General features: G+C 52.9%; 1 long non-coding RNA gene across 1 annotated transcript in view; it reads right to left on the reverse strand.

The window, feature by feature from the left end:
• LOC142819614 (uncharacterized) overlaps nt 1–22,755 on the reverse strand; it is a 36,638-nt gene extending 13,883 nt beyond the window's left edge. Inside the window, exons 1-2 of the long non-coding RNA XR_012897486.1 lie at nt 22,304–22,755; nt 4,440–4,511 (exon numbers count right to left, since the gene is read on the reverse strand). This is a non-coding gene — a long non-coding RNA (uncharacterized LOC142819614). The remainder of the gene's footprint in view (nt 1–4,439; nt 4,512–22,303) is intronic.
• Between the last annotated feature and the right edge of the window lie 230 nt (nt 22,756–22,985).

The following is a 22,985-nucleotide window of genomic DNA, read 5'->3' on the forward strand; positions in this document are numbered from 1 at the left end:
GGTCCTCAGCACCACTGCCTCCGAGATGACCACCTCGGTCGTCACCTCTACGGTTCCAGAGACGACCACCTCGGTCCTCACCACTACGGCTCCGGACACGACCACCTCGATCCTCACCACTACAGCTCCCAAGACGACCACTTCGGTCCTCACCACTTCCGCTCCCGAGACGACCACCTCGGGTGTCACCACTACCGCTCCTGAGATGACCAGCTCGGTCCTCACCGCTACGGCTCCCACAACGACCAGCTCGGTCCTCATCACTACAGCTCCGGACACGACCACCTCGGTCCTGACCACAACCGCCCCCGAGACGACCACCTCGGTCCTCACCACCACCGCCCCCGAGACGACCACCTCGGTACTCACCACCACTGCCCCCGAGATGACCACCTCGGTCCTTACCACTGTGGCCCCAGAAACAACAACGTCTCTCCTCACCACTACGGCTCCGGACACGACCACCTCCATCCTCACCACCACCGCCCCTGAGATGACCACCTCCGTCCTCTCCACTATAGCTCCGGACATGACCACCTCAGTTCTCACTACTGCCGCCCCTGAGATGACCATCTCGGTCCTCACCACCACAGCCCCTGAGACGACCACCTCTGTCCTCACCACTACGACTCCCGAGTCGTCCACCTCGGTCCTCACTACTGGGGCTCCACGGACGACCACATCGGTCCTCACCACTGGGGCTCCAGAGACAACCACATCGGTCCTCACCACTGGGGCTCCGGATACGGCCACCTCGGTTGTCACCACAACCGCGCCAGAGATGACCACCTCGGTTTTCACCACTACTGCTCCAGAGACCACCACCTCGGTCCTCACTACTAGTGCTCCGGAGATGACCACATCAGTCCTCACCAGTGCAGCTCTGGATACGACCACCTCGGGTCTCACTGCTACCACTTCAGAGACGGCCACCTCGGTCCTCACCAGTAGTGCTCCCGTGACGACTACCTCGGTGCTCATCACCACGGCTCCGGATACGACCACCTCGGTGCTCAGCACCACGGCTCAGGAGACGACCACCTCGGTCCTCACCAGTACTGCTCCCGAGATGACCACCTCAGTCCACACTAGTTCGGCTTTTGACACCACCACCTCCGTCCTCACTACTACTGCTCCCAAGATGACCACCTCGGTCCTCACCACTATGGCTCCGGATACGACCACCTCAGTTGTCACCACGACCACTCCCAAGACCACCACTTCGGTTCTTACGACTACGGCTCTGGAGACGATGACCTCCAGCCTCACCCCTACGGTTCCAAACACGAGCACGTCGGTTCTCACCACTACCGCTCTTAAAACATCCACCTCCACCCTAACCATCCCCACTACACCAGACCCTTGCAACCCTGATGTAACCTCCCCCACTTCACCAGACCCGTGCATGCCTGATATAACCACCCCCTCTTCACCAGACCCGTGCATGCCTGATATAACCACCCCCTCTTCACCAGACCCGTGCATGCCTGATATAACCTCCCCCTCTTCACCAGACCCGTGCATGCCTGATATAACCACCCCCTCTTCACCAGACCCGTGCATGCCTGATATAACCTCCCCCACTACACCAGACCCCTGCAATCCTGATACAATGACCCCTACTATACATGACCCCTGCCTCCCCGGTACAACTACTTCTACCGCTCCTGCAGCCACTACCATTCCGCCGTGTTCTGTGACCACCCCGGATACCAATGACCACATCTGTGGAGGTACCTCTCCTCTGGGGACATTCTCGTTTGCTCTCTACGTGCCGGCCCTTGCTGGACTGCTGCTGGTGAACCTGCTCTCCTGACCCCCACCTGATGCCTGCAAATGAAGATCTGAAAGCTGAGCTCCCTTTCCAAGGCCCCTCCGTGGTGCCGTGGTGATGCCAAGGGGATGCTGTATAACTATGTGTTGAGGGATACCCGGTGCTTGCATGTGCGTGTGTGTCCCAGCCCCTCACTGCTGGCTGGAATCTGCCTTTAGCAAATTCTCCGAATAAACCAGCATTGGAAATAGTAGCCCCAGCCTTGGTGTGTTCTGTCCCATTTGCCCGTTGCCTGCCTTTCCCTCATGAGACTGGAGAACGGCCACACACGTTAACTGCAGGGGGAGTCTCAGGGTGGGTGCCCATTTCCAGCCTGGCCTCTGGGAACGTCACTGGGCTCCTCCCAGGGTATGTTAAGCCCTCCAGTGAAATACCAGGGCTGGGGTCACTCCCCCTCCCCCACGGTGTCTGCGTGTCAGTGCTCTCATAGCCCAGAGAAAAAGAAATATCCATGGGCAATAGCGAAAGACCAGGGACCCGCTGGGCTACGTGCCACCCAGTCCTGCCTTAGATCAGGGCCCCCGTGTACCAGGTGCAGCACAGACTGAAGATGTAGATACAGTCCTGCCCTAGATAAATAGACGGATAGATGGGTGTATGGGGACAGACAGACAGACAGATGGATAGATAGAGGGTGTGTGTGGGGATAGATAAGACAGACCGACAGACAGACAGATGGATAGATAGAGGGGGTGTGGGGATAGATAGACAGACAGACAGATGGATAGGTAGAGGGGGTGTGTGGGGATAGATAAGACAGACCGACAGACAGACAGATGGATAGATAGAGGGGGTGTCTGGGGTAGAGAGCACAGGGCCAGGCTGGCAGAGTACCGTTGCTAAGGGTGCTGGGCACCAAGTGCTCCCGCAGACAGATCGCTAACACAAGTGGTGCCAGAACAGCCCCGTGGCACAAACTCTGCCCAAGGAGAAGGGGCCCCCCAGCTCTCCGGACAGAGATCGGACACGGGAGTTAGGGGAGATGTGTTAATAGAACCGACATGCGCAATGCTGGGTGAGAACTGGAGGCAGCAGGGGGCAGTCACTACAGTAACCATGTCAGAGGGGCAGTGCTAACTCGTTCGCGTTGGGGTAGAACAATGTATCTCAGAGGGAGCATCGCTGTCTAGTCTCAGTGGTACGGAAAATCCTGCTGTTCACTATAGGGGACAGGTAGAGACTTCGGAGTTTGCTGGCTGCTTTTGAGCGTGGTGCAGGGCCAGGCCAGTGGTGAGCCGGCCTTACCCCATTGCACCACCTGTGGTAAGCAGTGCCCAGCTGGAGCCTGCATCCTGAACCCCTATTCATGACCCCCTCTTGCACCCCAAGTCCCTGCCCTTGCCCTGAGCCCCCCTTACACTAAGCCCCCTCCTGCAGCCCAACTCCCTGCCCCAGGCTCAGCTCAGAGCCCCTCACACTCCAAATCCCTTAACCCAAGACCAGAGCCTCCACCCCAAGCCACTGCTCCTGCCTGATAAAAGGGAGGACGGTTGAGGGAGGGAGGAGGATGGAGTGAGCAGGGGTGGGGCCTCAGAGAAGGGCCACGAAGGAGGCGGGCAAAGGTATCTGGGTTTGCGGTAGATCCCAAAGGTAATTGCACTTAAATTAAAAAAATAGGTCTCGTGCTTAAAATGGTTGGAGACCCCTGACTGAAATCCTTCTGTGTCTTCCCACTCCTGGTTTCTCTCTCCTACCCAGAGAAAGCCGGCAGGGAACCTAGATCCAATTCACATTTCAACCCTCTATCTCCCTTGGCTCTCCCGGCCCCCTGGCCAACACCCCTGTAGCTACCTGAGTTAAACCCTTAGTCACTGGGTGCTGGTCAGCACTCCCCTGCCCATTACAGCAGCTGAAAGAAATAAATGCTGACACTGGCTCCACAATTAGGCTATGTCTACACTAGCGGGTTCTTGCGCAAGGGCTCTTGTGCAAGAACTCTGGTGCAAGAACACGTTCACACTGCCATATGCTTTTGTGCAAGAGCATCCATGGCAGTGTGGACACTCTCTTGTGCAAGAAAGCTCCGATGGCCATCTGAGCCATAGGGCTTTCTTGTGCAAGAAACCCCTGTCGTGCATTCACACTGCCCTCTTGCGCAAAAGCTCTTGCACAAGAGTACTTACACTTGTTAGAAAAGAGCATAGCTCTTGTGCAAGAAGGCCTATCATGCCACGCTTTACTGTTAATCTTCTTGTGCAAGAGCGGGTGGGTAGTGTGGATGCTCCGTGGAGGAACGGCCATTCTTGTGTAAGAACCCGCCAGTGTAGACATAGCCTCGAAGTCTGAGTTCCCAGTTGCACTGACCCTACCCCAGAGGCCTTTGGTGCTGCTGGGGCGATGCCCAGGACCTGCTGTACTGCACAGGGGTGATGTCTGTGAGACTGAGGCCCTATGAGATGCACTAGACAGATAACAATGTGTGTGTGTGTGTGTGTGTGTGTGTGTATGTTTGTGCACAAGGTGAATTCAGTGCCCCAGTGCATTTGCAGTGTGCAGCCTTGGATTCCACGTTCACATACTGTACTTTCCCCCCAGCAGCCGTGCCTCATTGAAGGCGCCTTTTCCTTTGTGTTGTGAGAGACCCCAAGCCACATTTTCCACTTACCGCTCCAGCCCCGCGCTGCTCTGAATGATTAACGACCCCTCCTGGGCCTCTCTGGTGTTCTCGCCACGGCACCTGAGAGGGACACAAACATGCTGGGGGCAGGGAACTTCTCTCCAGCATCGTCCCCTCCTGCCACTGGGTCACGAGCCCCGTCTGAACCCAGCCTGCCAGGCCTAGTGACACCTCCCTGCGCTGGGGGGCCTGCCTGGGCCTTCTCTGGATCCCCCCAGCCGCTCCCCGGCCCCCCTCCTCTGCCCCGCCCAGCACCCGACCTCCCCTCCTCCGCCCCAACCAGCCCCCAGCCCCTCTGCCCCGACCAGCCCCCGGCCCCCCTCCTCTGCCCCCCCGAACCTCCGCCCCCCCGCCCCGCACTGCCCCCGCCCTCCCCCCTGCTCTCCCCTTAGCTCGGCCCTGCCCAGGCTCACAGGGCGCTTGGGGCAGCCGCTCTCTCTGGGAGGCGTCTCTGTGCGGGAGGGGAGAGGAGCCAGGGCCCCCCCTCATTGGCCTGCTGCCCCGCCAATCAGCCAACCTGGAGCATTGAGCTCAGCCCATTGGCCCTGGGGTCTGTCAGTCTCACCCTCCTCCCGCCTCTTCAGCCCCTCCCCTTTTCTGTGGTACCCTGAGAGGGCTGAGCCCCCCCCCCCCCTGCAGTGTCACAATGAGGGGCCTCAACCCCGGCCCCTTCATGTCTGTCTGCAAACTGCCCCCCCCCACAGGCATCCCCCTCGGCCAGCGCCAGGCTGGGGGGGTCACTGGTTCACACCCTGTGGGGCCTGGTGGGCAGCCCCCCTGCTAGGCCCCTAATCTGCTCCCTGTGGGCACTGTGGGGGGGAGCAGAGACTAGTCATAGTGCTCCCCCCCCCCCGGCCACCTCTTAGTGCCTGGGGGCAGAGAACGGCCCCAGCGTCCTGCTGCCCGAGGGGCTGGAGGGGCTCGGCTCTGACTGAGCTGGAACGGGCTGCCTGGGGCTTGGGGCGGAACCGCCCTGCGACAAGGGAGCAGTACCGGGCCTTCTGCCTGGCCCCACTTAGGCGCAGCGGGGGGCTCCCCTCCTTCACCTGCACGCGGGCCCAGCCCTGCGCTGACAGAGGCTGCACCGCGCAGCCCCCAGCCAGGGCCACGTGCGAGCAGCCAGGGGGGCAGTGCAGGGCCCTGAAGCCGCGGGGCTCCAGGCAACTGCCTCGCCCTGAGACCCGGCCTGAGTGCAGGGACTCTAGTGTAGCGCACCCGGCCCTGGCACAGGACGGAGCGGCCCCTTTCCTGTCCCCGCGCCGGAACTGCCAGACCCGAGTGTTGCAGCTGAGGCCACAAGAAATCTGAGGCAAAAATCGCAGCTAAGACTCCTGCCAACCTCCCCGCCTCCCTCCTCCCTCCCTTCACAACCCGACGCGACAAAACACAGTGGCTTTCGGTCCCACTGCGAAGTCCTGCAGCAGCCATGTTTCTGCACCCAGCTCGGGGCAGGCCCTGCCACCCCAGGGCGCTAAGTGAGCCCCGCTCACGTGACTCCCATTCTATCTGTCTCCTCCCGGCCTGTACGCTGGTAACCATGACAGCAGTGACGCCAATGGGGGACGAGGGGTTCAAAAGGCCTAGGGGGTGCTGTAGACTCCCTAAAGTTAGAACCAAGAATTTCATCCCTGACGTCTGCTTCACGTGCCCGCCTCTTCCTTGCAACAGAGCTGGTGCTGCTCCCAGCTTTGCCCTCAGGCCCGGGAGTTTGTTTCTAAGCAGAGGGAGGCAGGGCGATGAAGATAGCAGAAGGCTCGTGACAGCTCCTTAAATAATCATGCAAACACTGCCGGGCACTGCAATTAAAAGACTGGAAACCCAGGGTAGGAGTAACTGGGCACCGTTTATGAAGATCGTTCATAAATGATCTTGGAAAAGGGGCAAACAGTGAGGGGGCAAAATTGGCAGATGATATAAAAGGAGTTCAGACAGTTAAACCCAGAGTTGGGGGCCTCACTGGGCGACACACGGGCAGGTGGAATTCAGGGTTGGGAAATGCAAAGCAACGCGCATGGGGAAATATAATCCCACCTGTACCCACAGGAGTGATGGGGACTAAATCAGCTGTTACCCTCAGGTACGAGATCTTGGAAGGCAGGATACTGGGCTAGATGGGCCTTTGGTCTGACTGAGCGTGGTCAGTCTGCTGTTCTTGTACAGAACCCAGGTGTATCTGCCCCCTGCTGTAACCCACCAGATCCCACTCCCCTCCCAGAGCTGACACAGAGCCCAGCAGTCCTGACAGTGTCTCTCTCCCAACAGAGTTAGTAATAAAGTACAAATATATATTAACATTTTAAGCCTAACCTGTCTCCACAATCAGGAGTCCCATGGCACCTCAGAGACTGACAATGGTCGAGGATCATGAGCTTTTGTGGGTTAAACTGACATCATCAGATACGCTGGAGTGGAAATTACAGGATCCAGGTACTATAGAGCAGCAAAAGCAGTTGTCTGTCAATTGCAGGGGCCGTGTCAAGGGATGTGTCCCATTCGTAGCTTTTGATGTGGCAATGCAAATATCAAAGGCAGGGGAAATTGCCTTTGTAGTGCATTAACCGGTTAATATCTATATTCAGACCCACGCTGAGAGTGTTGAACTTGTGCATGAATTCTAGTTCTTCAGTCTCCCTCTGTGACTGGGTGGTGAAATTCCTTTGTAGAAGAATGGCTCCTTCTAAAACTATTATCGAGTGGCCAGGCAGCTTGAAATACCCCTCTCCAGGTTTCTGCATGTTACCATTCCTGATGTGTGATTTGTGTCCATTTATCCTTTGGCTCAGAGACTGTCCAGTCTGGCCACTACACATGGCAGAGGGGCATGGCTGGCACTTGCTGGCATAGATCACATTGGGGGATGTGCATTGGTATGAGCTGCTGATGTGGAGGCTGATGTGCTAGGGCCTGTGATGGTGTCTCTTGTGTAGTTGTGTGGCCAGCATTGGCACTGGGGTTTGTGGCAGGGCGATGCTCCTGTATAGGTGGGCCTGAGGTGAGATGTGTGGCTGCTGGAAAAGATTTGAGGGTGTGGGGTATCTGCAGGTGGGCCCTGGCCTGTCTCCCAAGCCTCTGAGAGGGAGGGAGGGAGGGATTTCCAGGCCGGGTTGCAGACTGTCAATGATGAGCTGGCGGGGTTTGAGCTGGGGCCAGAGGTGATGACTAGTGGGGGTCCTGTTATCTTCCTTCTGGGGCCTGTCTTGAAGGGGGTGACTGCTGTGCGCTTGTCTGGCTCCGTCAATCCATTTCCTCACTTCCCCCGGTGGGGATTTGAATTTTAAGGGTGCCTGATAAAGTTCTCGTGGGTGTTTGTCTCCGTCTGTGGGACTGGAGTGGAGCTGGTTTTTTCTTAGGGCCTGGCTGCAGACAACGGATCACGTGATGTGTCCGGGGTGGGTAAGACCAGCAGGCTGTAGGTTTCTGGTACAGGGCGGTGCTAATGTGACCATCATTTAATTGCGCTGCAGTGTCCAGGAAGTGCATCTCTTGTGTGGATTGGTCCGGGCTGAGGGTGAAAATTGTGGAAATCCCGCTGGAATTCTTCAAGGGTCTCCTTCCCGGGGGTCCAGAGGATGAACATACTGTCAATGTAGTGCAAGTGGAGGAGGGTGCGCGGGGACGGGAGCTGAGGAAACGTTGTTCGAGGTCAGCCGTATCGATGTCGGCTGATTGTGGGGCCGTGCGGGTGCCCAGGGATGTGCTGCTGACAGGAAGGTTTAAACAAGGAGGAGTCGTTGGGCAGTTAAAGATTTATCTGGGCAGCCGCCCCCGTGGACTGGACCCACTTGGCTGGGAGCGCAAAGGGGACACGGGGGCTGGGTCAGGTGATCGTGCATCAGGACCGACGAGCGTGTTCCCGTGCGACGTGGGACCCGTGCGAACGAGGCCAAGCAATTCGGTGGATGTGGCACGATTCCAGTCGCTGGTGAGGCGGCGTGAACAGGTGAAGGGTGAAATGACTTTTTGAGCCCCGCCCAGTCTTGCTTCAGACCAGTCTGACAGGTTCCTCTAAGTGCTCCCAGAGCCTTAATTGAATCGTCATTCCTGTCTAATCTTCATCAGTTTGCTGCCTTGTGTAAACCAAGCCGAGTCCGGCCGGGGACAGAGGCTGGGCTGGCTCCTTTCTGCAGCGCTCGCATTCCCCACTAATCCCGGTAGCACCCAGCCCCGCCTGGGACCCACTTCCTGTATGAAACTCCAGTGACACATTGTCAGCCCTGAGCACGTCAGTGTGGGATGTTTTGCAACAGACAACGCTTCAAATAAAGGAACGGGAGCAAAGTGGGCTAGGGAGACACAAGACAGAACAAAAGCTCTTGGAAGACCTGCCCTGCCCCCATCTCTGCCCCCCAAGCCTGCAAAACCGCCTCGCCACACAGCAGCTCCTCACTCCCTACAGCCAGCCCCACCTCCAGCCTCTATCCAACTTTCCGGGCCAAATGTGTCATCTTGGCACAGCCCATGCCAGCCTGTGTATACAGGAGCATGGGAAAGGCTGTCACACTGAAATTCCCAACGCCAGCTCGCTATTGGTGCTGTGCCCAGGGAAACTGAGGCACACACAGGGGGTTCCTAGAGGACAGTAGAAATCACATGCAGTGCAACAAAGTGAACAGAGCGAATGTAATCCTCACATCGTCACGTCTCTCCCCCTCCCAGACCGAACTGAGCAGGGTCCCTTGGCCAGCGGCCTGGGGAAGTTCAGAGCCTGTGACATTCGTGCTCCCCTAAACCCGGACCCTCCGTGGCATAGTGCTGCAGCAGCAGGCTCCGCCTCAGAGCTCGGCGCCGGACCCCTGCATCTGGCACAGCCACATCAGGGGAGCAGGGTCGGTTCCACCGGGCAATGCTGTCCAAAGAGATCCGGCTGCAGCTTTTAGGGACCCACCCCAGGGCCAGGCGTCCTTCTCTCTGGCCACGTCGCTCTGCTCCCGGGGCAGCAGCTTCTTGCTCAGGTGCCCAACAGGGTGTCGTTCCTCCTTTTCCTCCCCCAGCATCAGCCCCGCCCCTGCCCAGTGTCAGTGAGCACCAGGAAGGGCTTGTCACAGGGTGGGTTTGCCAGCACTGGGGCTCTGACCAGGGACTCTGCCAGCGCGCAGAGAGCCCCCCGGCTCGGCTCGGCCCAGCCCACCCTGTCTGACCTCCCCTTCTCACACAGCTCAGTGATAGGGGCGGTGATGGAGCAACGTGGGGCACACACCTCCGGGAGTGCCCTGCCAGCCCAATGCAGGCCTGGACCGGCTTTTGGTGTGGGGAACCGGCCAGTTTCTGAGGGCCTCCACTGTGGCCAGCTCTGGTTTCAAGCAGCCACTCCCCAGCTTATGGCCCAGGTAAGACACCTGGGCCATCCCCACCTGGCACTTCCCAGCCTTCAGAGTCAGCCCAGCGCCCCGCAGCCGCCCAGCACCTGGCTGGCCTGGGACACGTGGTCCTCCCAGCTCTGACTAAACACACAAATATCGGTATAATCCAGGGCCAAACCCTCCATCCCCCGCAGCCGCTGGTCCGGCAGGCACTGGAAGGTGGCTGGCGCCCTCTTGAGGCCGAGAGGCAGGACCGGGAACTCCTAGAGCCCCAAAGGGGTGAGAAAAGCCGATTTCAGCCAGGAGCCCGCTCCGGTCCCAGGGAACAGAGCCACCGGGGCATCATCTCCCTGCCTGCAGGGCACTGAGGCAGTCCATGGTATTTCGCTAAAACCCCCATTCAATCTAAATCTGAGACAGGCCTGTCACTTCACAGCACGGACAGTTTGAGTGGAGGGGTCTTGGGAAGGCTCAGTCGCCCTGGCAACCACATTCCAAGGGGCTGCGCCAAGTGATGCCAACCCAGCCTTGCTACTGCGTGTTGCTTTAATCCTAGATAATGGGCCCATAAACTCAGGGATCACGTCGCACGCGGCGCCCGTAACCCCTTCACAGATGCAGCATCATTTAACTAGACAAAAATTGCCTTTTAATTGTCTGTTTGTTGATGTTGGCTTATTGAGCTTGTTAAGGCAACTATTTGCATTAGAGATAAGGCGTTTGTTTGGCAACGGGCGGAGGTGCTGTGTAACCTTCCGAGTTTGTTGGCTTAGATGCTCATTTCATCTTGCCGCCAGACTGGATCACATTGCTTCTCCTCCATCCATCTGCCGCCTATATAATCTATTGCCATGTTTTGCTTAACCAGTGTTCACCAGGATAGCCCCTGGTTGGCACTCCACCAGCTGTGTGTAATAAATCCTCTGACTCGTTTTCACCTGCATCCAGAGTGTCCAGGCTTATTCCCTGCACTGCCCCTCCCTGTGCCCATGTATGGCCAGCACCAAATTCTCCTTGTCCCATCCTCGCCCACCCTCTGGTAGGAGTTGCAGGACCAGCTCCAGGTCGGTCTCCTCTTGGCTCTGCTGCACACTCCAGAATGTTTTCTTGTGCGCCTGTGGGATCAGCCCAAACTCATGTCCTGGGCTCGTTTAAAGAGTTTATAACCCCCCTTCCCAATCCTGTGCATTTGGCTGAGCAAAGTGCACCCTCAGCTCCTCCACCCAGGCCTCCACCAGTATCGACCTGCTCTACGAGGGCGTGGACTTCTACACAGCCATCACGCGGGCCCGCTTCCAGGAGCTCAACGCCGACCTCCCCAGCACCACGCTGGGGCGGGTGGAGAAGGTGCTGCACGACACCACGCCGGACAAGTCCCAGGTGCATGACGTGGCGCTGGTCGGTGGTTCCACCCGCATCCCCAGGATCCAGAATCTGCTGCAGGATTTCTTCAATGGGCGGGAGCCGAATGAGAGCAGCAACGTGGACAAGGCTGTGGCCTCCCGCACTGGTTGGGGGGGGAGGGGCCATGGCTGCACATCTCGCTCTTGGGTTGATAAAAAGAACGAACTTCCTGAGCTTTGTCTGTGTAAACCTTCCCTAGGGGGTGTGACACCGGAGCTTTGTGAGGACACTGCTGAGAGATGAAGGTTACTCACCTCGGCAGTAACTGGAGTTCTTTGAGATGGTGTCCCTGTGGATGCTCCATGTTTGGTCTTGGTGCCAGCACCTGGATCAGAGATTTTGCAGCAGTTGCTGCCGGGACACGCATGTTCAGCGCAAAACAGAGCGCGCCGTGCCGGTCGGTACTGTGCACGGGCGGCCTGCACCCTCCCGTTCTTTCTCTGCCCCGGAGGCCCTCGTCTGGACTATTCTCTCGGGATGGACTTCACTTAAGTAGGGAGGGAAATAGACTTCTAGGATGGAGGCCGGCACAACTGATTAAGAGAGCTTTAAACTAGGAATTTGGGGGAGACAGTTGGGAGACGTCCAGGTAATCTCTACACCGGATTTTAGCATTGAGAGGGAGAAAAACAAAGTAAGAAAGGATATAGTTGGGAGTAGGAGAATGGACATGAGGAAGGGTAGGGTGGATACCAGTCTAATAAATCATATTGAAGGTACAACGTCCGTGCCAAATTAGGTAAAGAATGTGAGTGAGGCCAAACAGGAAAAATTAAGATGTTTGTACACCAATGCGAGGAGCTTAGGTAATAAAATGGAGGAACTAGAGCTATTGGTCCAGGAAGTGAAACCAGATATTATAGGAATAGCAGAAACATGGTGGAATACTAGGCATGACTGGAGTACAGGTATTGAAGGGTATGTGCTGTTTAGGAAAGACAGAAATAAGGGTAAAGGTGGTGGAGTAGCACTGTATAGCAAAGATGAGGTAGATTGTAAAGAAATAAAAAGTGATGGAATGGAGAACACAGACTGTCTGGGCAAAAATCACAATGGGGAAGAATACTATTAGATCCTCCCCAGGGATAGTGCTTGGGGTGTGCTATAGATGACCAGGATCTAATTTGGATATGGATACAGACCTCTTTAATGTTTTTAATGAAGTAAATACTAATGGAAACTGTGTAATCATGGGAGACTTCAACTTTCCAGATATAGACTGGAGAACAAGTGCTAGTAATAATAATAGGGCTCCGATTTTCCTAGATGTGATAGCTGATGAATTCCTGCATCAAGTAGCTGCTGAGCCAACAAGGGGGGATGCCATTTTAGATTTGGTTTTGGTGAGTATTAAGGACCTCACAGATGAAATGGTTGTAGGGGACAACCTTGGCTCGAGCGATCACGAGCTAATTCAGTTCAAACTAAATGGAAGGATAAACAAAAATAAATCTGAGACTAGGGCTTTTGATTTCAAAAGGGCTGACTTTAATAAATTAAGGAAATTCGTTAGGGAAGTGGATTGGACTAAAGAATTTACGGATCTAAAGGCAGAGGAGGCCTGGGATTATTTTAAGTTAAAGTTTCAGAAGTTATCAGAAGCCTGCATCCCAAGAAAGGGGAAAAAAATTATAGGCAGGTGTGTTAGACCAAGCTGGATGAGCAAGCATCTCAGAGAGGTGATTAAGAAAAAGAAGAAAGCATATAAGGGGTGGAAGATGGGAGGGACCATCAAAGAAAGCTACCCTATTGAGGTTAGAGCATGTAGGGACAAAGTGAGAAAGGCTAAAAGTCATGTAGAGTTGGACCTTGCAAAGGGAATTAAAACCAATAATAAAAGGTTTTATAGCCATCTAAATAGGAAGAAAACAAAAAAAGAAGAAGTGTGACTGCTAATCACTGAGGATGGAGTGGAGGTTAAGGATAATCTAGGCATGGCCCAATATCTAAACTAATACTTTGCTTCAGTCTTTAATGAGGCTAATGAAGAGTTTAGGGATAATGGTAACATAAATGGGACCAAGGATATGGAGGTAGATATTACCATATCCGAGGTAAAAGCCAAACTTGAACAGCTTAATGGGAGTAAATCAGGGGGCCCAGATAATCTTCATCCAAAAATATTAAAGGAACTGGCACATGAAATTGCAAGTCCATTAGCATAATTTTTTAATAAATCTCTAAACTCAGGGGTTGTACCATTTGACTGGAGAATAGTATTCCGTTTTCAGCAGTTCCGGAAATTCATGCCAGTGTAGACACAGCCAATGGCTCTGAGAAGCAGGGGGCCAGGCTGTCCACACCCCAACTTCATGCCGGGCAGCTGTGTGAGTCCAGCGGGGGGGTGGGGGAGCGGTTAGTGGGCGTGGAGGGGGATGGGAGATGGAAGGGAAGAACCAGCAGGTGGAAGACCCCCTCTGCCCCCCAGCCTTATACACCAGGCAGGAATGGGGAGGGGAGGAAAAAAGCCGATGCCAGGGCTGGGGGCACTGGGGGTCACTGGTATAAATCAGCGATGGGGGGGGGGGGGGGCGGACAGAGTCCTGGCTGTATGGTCTGGCCCAGCCCAGCTCCCGCCTTCCTGCCAAGGGCTGGGGAAAGTCCCAGCCGGCTGCATGTGGCAGAGGCAGGCTGGAGCCACGGGTATGAGGCGGGTTTTGAGTGTAAATAGCTGCAGGGGAAGGTGTAGGAGAGGGCAGCCCTTGGAGACTCCTCCCAGATATCCTGTGGGCCGTGGGAGTGTTTCTGGGGGTGTGGCAGCCTCATGAGCCTGGTCCCCCCCCCAGACAGTCTGCAGGCTGGTCCCTCCCCATACAGCCTGCAGGCAAAAAGGCTCCTTCCTCGTATAATGAGGATGACCAGTGTTGGAAAACCCCTCCAGTCTTTCCATTTTCCGTTGGAAGCACGTGATTGCAGTGTAGACGTAACTTGACGTTTTTTCAGAAAAACGACTGTTTTTCCAAAACACTCTGTAGTGTAGACATACCCTGAGTTTGGCTCGGTTGGCCCCCAGACAGCACGCAGGCCGTGGGCGAGGGATGCTGGAGCCCATGGCATGAGGCGGGTTCTGAGTGTAAGCAGCTGCGGGGAAGGGGAGGGGAGGGTGTGTGCTGCAGGAGGGGGCTGCAGCTTCCTGAGCCTGGTCTCTCCCAGCTAGCCTGCAGGGGATAAAGGGGGGGCCTGCTTGAGGGGAGCACTGCCCAGCCCCCTGGGAGGAGTCAGCATCAGAGCAGCATCACCCTCGCCACCACAGGCAGCCCTGGAAATGCCGCCAACCTCTCAGGCCTGTCCCGAGCCTGCTGCCTGAGCCTCACTCCTGCATCTTCCCTTGCCTTGATTTCTCCACCCCCCCCCAAATCCTCACCTCCTTTCTTGAGCACCGCCACACCAACCCTCTGCCCTAAGCCAGCCATCCCTTGCCCCTATTCACACCCAAAATCCCACTCTTATTTTCCTTTTTTTTTGAAAACTATAAATAATTGAAGTAAAGAATGCAAGATTTTCATTTACTTTCTCCCCAAAATACTTCAGCTAAAGACCTGAGCAAAGCCACGTACATCTGCTAGTATTTGTTATAAAATATGCTTATGAACAGGGCTCGACAAATTATACAATCTACTCGCCCGTGGCAAGTAGATTATAACCTGGAAGAGCCGGGTTCGTGGCAGGGCTCGCCAAGGTTCGGCAAGGCCTGCTTATGAATATGAGTAGTATATACCTCACTAGCTTCCATCACCATGCAATTTTGACAGATGTACGTCTCACCCCTTCTGCTTCTGCCTGAGTTTGGCTCGGTTGGCCATTTTGAAAATATTATATGGTGTTTTGTGAATGTCTGGGGCCAGGCGCTGTGGTGTGCTTGTGCTTGAATATATTTGATTGCGTTTTAAGAATAAAAAATTGCAAAGGAGAATGACATTAAAGAGGTTATGAAAGCAAAGTGTCTACGGCGAAGGCAAGTTTGAAAAAGAAAAACTGGATTAGGGTTAGAGAAGTGTGCAGTCTTAAAAAAAAATTGCAACGGCTAATTAAATAAAAGGAAAAGTGAGAGAGGGAAGTAGAAAATAAATAAAAGAAGAAAATAGAAAAAACATTTTTAGAGATGGCAGCTTACAAAATTAGCAGAGTGATAATTAAAAAAGAGGACAGGTCGATTAAAAACTGAATACAAATAAAATAAAATTAAATTAAAGGCAAATTAAAATAAAAGAAGAAAATAGAAAAATAGGGGTTGGGACGGAAGGACATGGCAGCTAGAGAAAGCAGCAAGAAAAATTATTAAAAAAAGTTATAAGCAAATTAAAATAAAAAGGAAAATAGAAAAAAGGTTTTAGAGTGAAAAAGTATAAAAAAGGATTAAAATCACATGAAGTGAGAGGAAAATAGAAAAGAAGGCTTTAGAGTGAAAAACATATAAAAAGAATTAAAAGCACATTAATTAAAAGGGGGAAATAGAAAAGCGGGGAAAGAAGCACATGGCAGCTACAGAAAACAGTGAGAGAGCATAAAAAGGAAATAAAAGCTAATTAAAATAAAAACAGAGACTGGAAAAGAGGCTTTTCAAGGTGGCAGCGAGAGAAAACGGCAAGACAGGAGATTGATAAACTGAATAAAATGAAATAAAAGAAAGAGAATAAAAAGGAAGGCTTTTAGGCCTGGCCTACACTAGGACCTTAGTCCGAAATTACACCCCTCCCCCCCTACAGTGGAATTTCTAAGTGGCGCATCCACACGACCACGCCCGCTATTCTGGAATAAGGGGCAGAAGAATTCATAGGCTGCAGCATCACAGCATCCTCATTAACAAGATAGGAAGAAAACTTTGATAACTGCCCGATTAAAGGCTTGTGGTTTTAACCCTGGGAAGTTATTGCAGCTTTTCTTTTTTAAATTGCAAGATGGAGTAAAGTGTCTGGTGGAGGACAGAGGGGGTGGGGAAAGGTTAAAAAGTGGGAAAACATAAACTGGTTGGCACGTTTTCCTTTAAAGAAAACCCTCTAAAAGCAACCCTAGAAGCTTCGGGTTATAATCTCTAATTCACAGGCTGCAGCTCCGCCCAACCGTCACTAAACAGGTTTGTCAATGGCTGTGCCTTGAAGGCCTGTGCTTTTCAGTCCCAGGGCGTAAGTGCTAACTGGGGATGGGGAAAGGGGTTATTTGTTTAATTACCTTCCTACATCTATGGGACCTGCCCCAGGGGAGGAGGAGCTGTCTTGGCTGGGGAGAGGGGCAGGGAGCACCACACCTCCCCCCAGGACTGGGAGCCCCCATGTGCCAGCATTAACCCCTCCCAAGCCAGCCTGCTGCTCACTTCTGCCAACTCCAGTCCTGGGGAAGCTGCCCAGCTGTTCCTGGGACAGGACTGAAAATCCTTGAGCCCAGGTTCTGCAGGCTGATGCCATAGTCATTAGGCCACTGGAGGACCCATGCCAGACCCCGACTTTATTCTCAACTGTTCTCTGTGACAGACGGCCTGACGGACACCTCTCCTTTGATCGCAGTAGAGATTCACTTTTAATTCTCTCTCATACTTTTTCTTGATGCTTCCCCCTGCTTTTCTACCTCCCTCCTTCGTTTAACGTGTTTTAATTCTTTTTTATACTTTTCATTCTAAAACCTTATTTCTTATTTTTATCTTTTATGTTCCTTTGCTTTTAATTCTTTTTTATACTTTTTTCTAGTTGCCACATGCTTTCCCCCTGTTAATCTACGTCCCTCTTTTATTTTAATTTGCTTTTAAATTTAGTTTCTTTTTATTCAGCTTTTAAAATTCACTTATGCTCTTTTAAAATGATCCCTCTGCTAAGTTCTTTAGCCACCATCTCTAAAACGTTTTTTTCTTATTTTCTTCTTTTATTTATTTTTCAATTTGCTCTCTCACTTCTAGGGTTGTAAGATGGTTTCTGAAAAAATACCGAACAAAAAAAAAAAAAAAAAAGCCCCTGAGAGTTGCTAAGCAAAAAACAAAAACAAACAAACAAACAAACAATGTGGTCCCGTTAGGAAACGCTTTTGAGGCTTTTTGGCTCTAACAGGCTGCTGGTGACCCCCTGCCATCTTGCCTCCTCTTCGGAACCTGGTAAGCACCTGGGATTTTCGCCTCCTGGCTGGGAAAAAAACAAAACAAAAAATACCGGACATTTTAGGTGTCCGGTATTTTCTGATTTTTTTTAGTGGACAGGAGGTGAAAATACTGGACTGTCCTGTTCAATACCGGACACCCGGCAACCCTACTCACCTCTCCTCTTCAATTTCATTCACCTTTGCAATTTTTTATTCTTAAAAAGCAATCAAATGTCTCCAAGGACAAGCACACCACAATCCCCACCCTAACACTCACACAGCACTTCAAAACTTTTTTCAAAATAGCAGACCGCACCAAACTCAGAGAGAAGCGGAAAGCAGCGGGGCATACACCTATCAAAATTGCACGGTGATAAAAGGTGTCGAGGTATATACTACTCATATCCCTGACTTCATATACATTATGCAAAACTTTTCATGTAATCTGTCTATGGAAAGCTTGTAACCCTTGAATGTGTATATTCTCTTTCAGCTCCTGAAATTAGGAATAAGGACTGTAGGTTTATTATGAATGTGGTCATGTTGGGAAAAATCTATGTCCAGCCCATCAAGAACAACAACAAAGAAGTCAGACTCAGAGCTGATAGACCATTATCAAGAGACAACTGAGTGGTGGAAAACTGGCTACCAGCAAATTAGCTACAAAGAAACGTGTCCATGTCACCCGATGCCTGGCTTCCATCTTGAATTAGGTACTTTTCCACCATGGTCTGGGGGGAATAGAATTCCCACCGTAGGGAAATAGATTGTAAGGCAAGGGGAGCATACCATGATCATCTCCAGCTGGTTCACAACCTACCCCAGACGACACTTGAAAACACCTGAGAACAAAAGGACTGGAACAGCAGGGTGGAATGGAGCCACTAGACTTAAAAAAAAAAAAAAAAAAAAAACTATCTTGAGAAGGATTTTAGCATGAATGACAGTTCAGAGGATTCCCTTTCAAGTGCAGGTTTGAAAGTCTTCTGAAGTAGGATGCAGGTAATTAGGTCGTTGAGACAGTGTCCTTTCTGGTTGAAATGGCAAGAAACCAGAAATATAATTTATGCTATCATGTGCCGAAAGTGTCCGTCTGCTTCGTACATTGGACAAACGTCTCAGACACTTCGCCAAAGAATCAATGCCCACAAAACAGACATTAGACAGGATCACAAAGAAAAAACAGTTTCTTACCATTTCAACCAGAAAGGACACTGTCTCAACGACCTAATTACCTGCATCCTACTCCAGAAGACTTTCAAATCTGCACTTGAAAGGGAATCCTCTGAACTGTCATTCATGCTAAAATTCGACACTCTTCAAGGGGGGCTCAACAAAGACACCAACTACATTACCCATTACAAAGATAGCTTCCCCAATTATCACCTCTAATATCATTAACTCACAGACATTTACCTTCCTCCCTCCCACCCCCCGCATCTCCCTTCTGTTCTGAAATGTGATTTGTCCTTTTCATATGTGTTCACTTTTTTTTTTAATTGTATCCTTTGGTATATATGGTTGTGACAATTTTCTTCCACTATTTGATCTGAGGAAGTGGGTCTGGCCCACGAAAGCTCATCATCTAATAAACCATCTTGTTAGTCTTTAAAGTGCTACATAGTCCTGTATTTTGTTTCAGCTACACCAGACTAACACGGCTACATTTCTATCACTGTGATCTGTCTGCTACCACTTGTAACCACTTATATCCTGCTTTTTTACTTTATAAAATAATTTTGTTTCTTAATAAACCCAGTGTAAATAATTATTAAGGGGGCATATATCTGTGCGTCTCTCTCTTTGGCTGATAAAGGGGTGGACATGTTATGAGCTTGTTCGGTGTAAAACTTTTCGACAGAGTAAGATGGATTCTGGTCCCATGGGGGTGTGTCAGGTCCCAGAGCTGAGTGGCACTCGGTGTCTGGGTTGCCCTGCAGTGGGCTGTGCCCGTACCCCTGTGCCATGCCTAGAGGAGACCAGAGGGTCTGACTCAGTAAGAGAGGGTGGTGGGACACCCCAGAGAGCTGGTAGGGGGGTTCAGTGGTATTTCAGCCCATCAAGTGACAGTCTCACGGGGTCTCTATGATCCAATCCGTCACGCTCACTCCTCTCTCTGAGCTGCAGATGCAGCCCAGGAGTCCTGGCTCCCAGGCCGCCTGCTCTAACCACTAGACTCCACATCCCTGCCAGAGACACGGATGGAACCCAGGCTTTCTGATCCCAGCCAGAGTTGTAGCTGGAACACCCCCGGGATCTCCCACGCAGGGGGTGGGCTCCTGGGAGCCAGGGCTGCCCATGGAGCCCCATGTCCCACCCCAGTTTCAGTGCCCTGGTGAGGGTGACCTGGGCAGAGTGAGCCTGTTACTGTCTCCAGCCAGGCTGCCAGTGGCTAGCAGCTCCCACCTGCTTGACGTGGGGCACAGATTCATTCTGCCCCACGGCTCCGGGAGGGGTGAGAGAATCCAGGCATCCTGGGCTTCAGCCCCAGCCTTCTCTAACCACTAGGGCATCCTCCCCTCCCAGGGCCAAAGAAAGAGCCTAGGAGCCCTGATTTCAGCCACCCCCGCCCCTCCTGACCTCGGCGTGGTGGGGTTACAGAGAGAGTCTCGGAGGAGTCTTGCAGCAGGGCCTGCCCTGGGTTAGCTGAGCTGCTTCATCCCCATCCACCATGGGGCAGGGCACCAGCCCTCCTGGATTCTATCCCAGCGATGGGGGAGAAGTGGGTCTAGTGGTTCACTAGGAGGCTGGGAGCCAGAACTCCTTGGTTATATTCTTCCTCACTTACCCATCTTTGGGTGTCTCTGCCTTCCTCCCCTTCACTCCTAGAGCACCCGAGGCCAGCCCCGACCTTCCCCATGTGGCACTGGGACGTGGGAGAGGACCTAGAAGAAGCAGGGGCCAAGAGCAGCACAGACAATGTCCCCATCACAGGATGCCCCCCAGGCGTAATGAAAATTGGCTTATGAATATGTATAATGTAAGATGTTTTATGCAAAATACGTCATGTAACTTCATCTCATAGGATACAGTCCACTGTGCTTGTGTTCTGTCTGTGTGCACACAACACTCCTGCACTGGAAGGTAAAATATAAACCCTGTTTATTAACCCAGCCCTGCGAAGCGGGGCCATTAGCGCTACGGATGGGAAACAGTGGTCGCTATCTGGGGATACTATTCTGTGACTAGCCTCGCTTCCCCTGGGAGCCTGGACGGAGCACAAAGGGATCTCGCCTGGAGAAAAATGTCTTTCTAGGGGGAAACTGGACAAGGGGGGTGGCTGCCAGATGCCCAGAAACCCTGTTGACCTCCCAAGCTGCCTGTTAGAAACATCTAAGACTGAATGGGTGAAGGATCAGGCCTGAGTTGGGAGGCTTCCTGGTTTGTGACTATTAGGGTAAGAATCTTCATGTCACAAGTCTCTGAGGGTCTGTCTACACTAGCCCCTAGTTCCAACTAGGGAGGCTAATTTAGGCATTCCAAGTTGCAAATCAAGCCCAGGATTTAAATATCCCGCGCTTGATTTGCATCTTCCCGACCGGTTGCCATTTTTGAAATGTACAAATCTGGACTAACTGCCCGGCAGGGACCCGGTAGTTTGAAATAAAGCCCTAGTTTGAACTACCTGTTATTAACCTCCCTAGTTCAGACCAGGGGGCTAGTGTAGACATACCCGGAGAGTATCAGGCGCAACTGGTGAATTTTGTTTTATTTTGCTTATTAACTTACCTTGATCTGTCTGTTATCACTTGCAACCACGTGTGTCCTGCCCATTATACTCAATGCAATTACTTTTGTTTCTTAACAAACCAGTGTAAATAATTGTTCCTTGAGGGGGGACCAGAGCCGAGCCGTGTTGACTATCCGTGTCGCTTGGCTGTGACTCCAACTATGTGCCAGGGCTGGAGGAGGGCAGAGGGCCTGGCTCATCAGGAGAGAGTCAGGGGCACCCCAAAGGCAGGTAGCCATGCAGCTAAAATGTAGCTTTATGCAAAGCACTGAGCGCAGAGCACTCTGCCAGTCACCCTTTCTGAAAGCAGAAAGGGCCTTTCCCTTCCCGTTGGTAAAGGTGCCCCAGCCAGAGTATTAGGTCTAAAGCCTTACGAACACTGTTCTGTTTTAAGCTCACACCAAAAACCGTAAAATAACTAAAAAACCAACAAATGCTCTGGTAGCACTTTGTAGACTAACAAACCATGTAGATGGTATTATCATTATTCTTTTTAAAATCGAATGTCATGTCCTTGTTCAAATATGCATATAACTTCCCTATAACAAAAATTGCTTGTGCATAACAAGAAATAACCAGCACAAGAATGCACAACGTACTAATTCCAATCAAAATACTACTATAAAACCTGCTCTCCCATAAAGCTGTAAAAACGTCCTGCCATATCTACAGCCTCGATCCAAACCAGTTACCCGATTAACCTTCGCTCCTCCGCCCATAATTATCTAATTAGCCACACACCGTAAATGAATCCATGTAAGACCAGTCGGTAAAACCGTACGTCCGCGTGTGTCTGTGTAAGCACCGAACTGCTTTGCCTTCGGATTCGCACGAAACGCAGCCCTTGGCCCCCCCCCCCCTAAAAATCCCCCGGGCTTGCTGGAAGCACAAGCTGACAGCCCCAAGGGGATCCCCGTGGCCCATCCCGGCCCAGGGGCGCAGACGAGCGGGGGCGCGCGCGGCTTGTGCCCTGGGTAAGCGGGTGGCAGCGCCGCGGGTGGAAGAGCCCACGCGGCGGCGGGTTCGCTATTCCCTGTCGGCTCCTTGCAGGTGCGGAGCCGGGGGCAGGCGGAGCAGCCAGCGCAGAGCGAGCCGCGCCAGCGAGCGGAGAGAGCGGCCCCGCACGGGGGGATTTCGGAAGCCAGAGACTGGAGCGCAAAGGGCCGGGCAAAGCTTCGCGGGCGCAAGTCTCAGCGCCGCGGGAGGAAGCCTGGGCAGCCGCGGAGGGGGAGCCCGGACACTGGAGCCCCTTGGAGACCCCCGAGAGCGGGACGCGCCGAACTTGAGCGGGCCGCCCGGGACAGCAGGAGCCGGCGCGCCCCGCTCCGCGCTGGGAGCAGGTCTCCCCAACTCACGGTGCATCCGCAGGGCCGGCCAAATAGCTCGTCGCCCTGGGACCGGACCTGCCCACGCGCCGCCCGAGGCTCGGGAGATGACGGGCTGTGCTGGGTACAGAAGGGCCCGGGCGAGCCCTGGACATTCGCAATCCCAGGCCGGGTAGGGATGCTGATGCACTCAGAGGCTGGATGCTGCAGCCGAGGGTCGTAGGCAGCGAGTGGAGCTGCTGCCTCGGGAGGCAACTTCCCCAGCCTGAGGCTCTGCTCCGACTCCACCCCTGCTTCCCCCGGCTCCGCCCCTTCCCCCTCCCTCCTCTGCTCCCCCCTTCAGCCGAATCCCTGAACCCAAAGGTAGCAAACGACATTGGGAACCCCTCCTACTACAACTTCTTGGCAAGAAAACGGAGCGTGTTGCACCGCGTGCGGGAGGCACTTCATTAAAAGCTCTGCATTTGGGAATAAAAAACGCCAGGCGCAGGTTTCTCCACATCCCCTGCAGCTTGTCAGAGATTTATTTGCAAAAACTTTGTAGTAGCCGTGCTGCTGAATGCAACATTCCACATTATGCTTTCCACTTTCTTCCTCAGTATTTCTAAACTGACTTTCTATTTTAAGCCTTTATGAAGTAATCATTCCAGAAAACTAGCTCTTTCAACTCAGGCTAGGTCTAGACTGCAGGTTTCTTGCGCAAGAAATCTTC

This window comes from Pelodiscus sinensis, chromosome 24 (assembly GCF_049634645.1).
Source record: "Pelodiscus sinensis isolate JC-2024 chromosome 24, ASM4963464v1, whole genome shotgun sequence".
In the NCBI taxonomy this organism is placed as follows: Eukaryota; Metazoa; Chordata; order Testudines; family Trionychidae; genus Pelodiscus; species Pelodiscus sinensis.